Source organism: Pseudochaenichthys georgianus, chromosome 16 (genome assembly GCF_902827115.2).
Source record: "Pseudochaenichthys georgianus chromosome 16, fPseGeo1.2, whole genome shotgun sequence".
Classification (NCBI taxonomy): domain Eukaryota; kingdom Metazoa; phylum Chordata; class Actinopteri; order Perciformes; family Channichthyidae; genus Pseudochaenichthys; species Pseudochaenichthys georgianus.
This window is the reverse complement of record NC_047518.2, coordinates 34,224,136-34,227,693: the sequence shown is the minus strand read 5'-3', so window position 1 is coordinate 34,227,693 and position 3,558 is coordinate 34,224,136.

Genomic DNA, 3,558 nt, shown 5'->3' with positions numbered 1-3,558 from the left:
CGTGGGCTCCGTCACATGCTGAGTCAGTCCATAGCTATCAAGAACACAAAACAGTTCTTTAGCCCCTCTGTCCTGGGGGTTGTCAACATGGATGTTAAAATCACCAACAATGACTAGACGGTCAAAGTCAATACACACTATAGACAGCAGTTCAGTAAAGTCATCAAAAAAGCTTGCACAGTATTTGGGTGGCCTATAGATATTTAGGAACAGAGCTCGAGAGGAGCATTTCAGCTGAAGGGCCACATATTCAAAAGAATCAAAGTTTCCATACGATGTCTTCCTGCATTGAATGGAATCATTGAACAGAATAGCAACTCCACCCCCTTTCTTATGCATTCTTTTCTGACTCATAAAACTAAAGTTGGGAGGGGTTGATTCGATAAGAACAGCTGCACTGTTATTTTGTTCAATCCAAGTTTCTGTTAAAAACATAAAATCAAGATTGTGCTCAGTGATAAAATCATTGATTAAAAATGTTTTTCCTGCCAAAGACCTGACATTTAATAAAGCTAGTTTAAGTTTGTTAAACACACTATCAGTCATGTTTTTTGTAACAAGCTGTGGCTGACATGGAATCACTGCTAAATTAGATAAACTCACACAAACGTTTGAGCGCTTCCTGTATCTAAGATGATTTACCGCTCTTAATCTATTACCTATCAACACAGATATCGGCAAAGCTACTGGCAGGCAGGGCCCTGGCATGTCCTGGAAAGAGTTGAGAGTGCCATACGCCCTTGAGCCTGGACCCAGCAGATATCAGTTTGCAGATTGTTTTGGTTTGGATGATTGTGGTAGGCATGGTGATGAAGCCGGGAGAGATGGTGCGCATCTCTGCTTCGGTGATTTTGGTGGGCGTCGTTGAGGGGCGGGGGTAAAGGACATGCTGCCAGCCTGCGTAACGCCTTAGTTTGGTCTTTGAAATCCAGGAAGGAATCGGTGCCAGCCCTCTGTATCTCCTTCATGTGTTCAACGATCTCCAGGATGGTGGGCGTGGGTGAAAGGGTGAACGGAGTATCCTCAAAGGCGTTGATAGGGGGGGGGTGACGGGCGGTGGGGACTCCTCCGTGTGTTTCATAGGTCTCCCATAATCAGAACATTCCTCAGGCGGGTGCAGTGATACTTCTTCAGGGTTTTCTGCGCGATGTGTTGTGTCTATCTCCTGTTTTGATTCCTCTTGCCGCTTGTCCTTGGCAGAGGGAACAGATTGATGACGCAGGCAGTTGAATATGTTAGAGATAAACAATTTCACTCCTGACTTGTTCAGGCAAACTCCATTTGCCTTGAAAAGATGTCTGCGATCCCAGAAAAAGTTAAAATTGTCAATAAAATGCACAGAATGGTCAGTACAGGCAGTTGAAAGCCAGGTGTTCAGTGCAAACAATCTGCTGAATCTCTCCACTCCTCTTCTGACTGGCGGTAGAGGGCCACTGATGAACACCTCTGCATTTAGAGAGCTGGCAGTTTCCAACAGACATTTAAAGTCTTCTTTCAGCACTTCTGACTCTTGTTTCACAACATCATTTGTTCCAATGTGCAGAACCACATTCTTCACAGTCGGATGTTCAGCCCCAATATGCAGGATCTTCTCAGCCAAGTCAGAGACCGTATCCTTGGGAAAACAGAGTACTTTGATGTTGTTCTTACTACACAGACCTTTTACATCTCTTACAGCAGAGTCACCCACAATCAGAGTTTCAGGCCCAGTCGTTAGCTTTCCCTCTAGTCTTTTACTTTTGGAGTAGCTATTGGTCCTTACCCTGCTGTGTGAAGAGGACGGGTTATCCGGGTCATCAGAAAGAGATCTCCGGCTCTCGGTCAGCGGAGCGTATCTGTTCTGGATTGGCACACTTGGTGGTTTAGGAGGATTGTTTGTAGTTCTCCCTTTAGCAGCTGTCCACGGCTGTTTAGGGGTTGAAGAGGCGCTCTTCCTGGGTGATAACAATGCAGGCCAGCCGGTCGCATCACATATTTCTGAGTGTTGGGCTCTGCCTGTTATCCGTCCTCCCAAATCCCATGGAAATGATTTACTCTTCGGCTTTGCACCCAGAGAGTTCCAGGGAGGACTACCACTTGTAGATTTATGACCCGGTACACAGCCCTCCTGTTCCTTGGAATCCTTGTAGCTGCTAACTAGCTGTGAGTTAGCATACCCTTTTCCACTATTTTGCAACACTGGTAAAGTGGTGTCATTCCCACAACATAGTCCATTCACTTCCACGTTAACTTCCAACCGTTGCATTTTCATTTCCAGCACAACTATCTTCTGTAGAAGTTTGTGGAAGTCATCTGTAGAGAACGGAGGCATTTTTCTACCAACTAGCTTAAGCTAAATAGCATGCAGTAGCCTACCAGGCTTTAGCTGTTGCTAGGCCACGCTACTGTAAGACTGGGGTCGTCGTAAAAATGTTGAAATATGGCTGAAAACCTCCGTCTATTTACGAAGTGATCGGTTAATGTCCAGGAGCCGCTGCTCGAAGTTTTCAGAGAATAAGAATAGGAAAATCAGCATAAAAAGTAAGCAGAGGCAGGAGCAAGCAGAAAAGCGTCTGCACTGTAAGAAAGATAAACACACACTAGATGACTCACCCGCGCTGCTGGCCAATGGAGACCGACGTTACCACATGGCGGCCATCTTGGCTGCTTCTCAGGTCGATTAAATGGATTCCTTGCGTCCCTCACTTGCGTCGTTTCCCTACGTTTAGTCCCTCCCACCAGGGAAGCAATAAATATGCTTTCCATGTTGTTTTTTTGGTGGTATTTGGTTGTCAACCTATTTATGTTTATGAAATGTTGAAGTGGTATCTTTATTTCTTCTGTTTTTGTTTTGTTGTTGTCTGAGAGATGGGATTTTCATCTCTTATATGTTATTGTTATGTCCATGTTTGTGTCTTAAGCATGTCAAAAAATAAATAAATAATTGAAATTACATTTTTTTAATTATTTGCAATGCCTTCGCGGACCACTAGGGGGCCGCGGCCCACAGGTTGGGAACCGCTGCTCTACAGGACATGATACTGTAAAAGCTAAATGGAAAGGAGCCTTTTTTATGAGCAACCATTTATCACATCGTTCACACACAATGGTAAGCATTTGTTGTTAGAACAGTCATACAAAAATACATGATCAATACATAAACTGTTGTAGTTTCAAGTTCACATCTAACTTACATATAGGATTTCACTTTTTATAAATTTCTAAATGCTCTGTTGTCAAGGGTGGTTTCCATAGTTAGATTATCTGTTTTTCCATCATGTTGGAGTAAAAAGGCTTCCATACTTTACTTACATGAGAGGAGATGAAAAAGTGTGTTGCTTACAAGAACACTTAAACAAAGACTGGAAACGAACAGGAGTCATTGTTTAATGTTTTTTATTCTATTTTTTTGTAATACATTTGAATCATGTCTTTAACTGCGTAGGTAGGCCTACAGTATTTTAAGATATTTAGTCTGACTGCGGTACAGCTCCTGAACGATTGGTGGCGATATAAATATGTCGGTGCTTCTATTTAACAGCAGAAGAAGAACCGAAAGCTCTGATTGGATGAAAATGC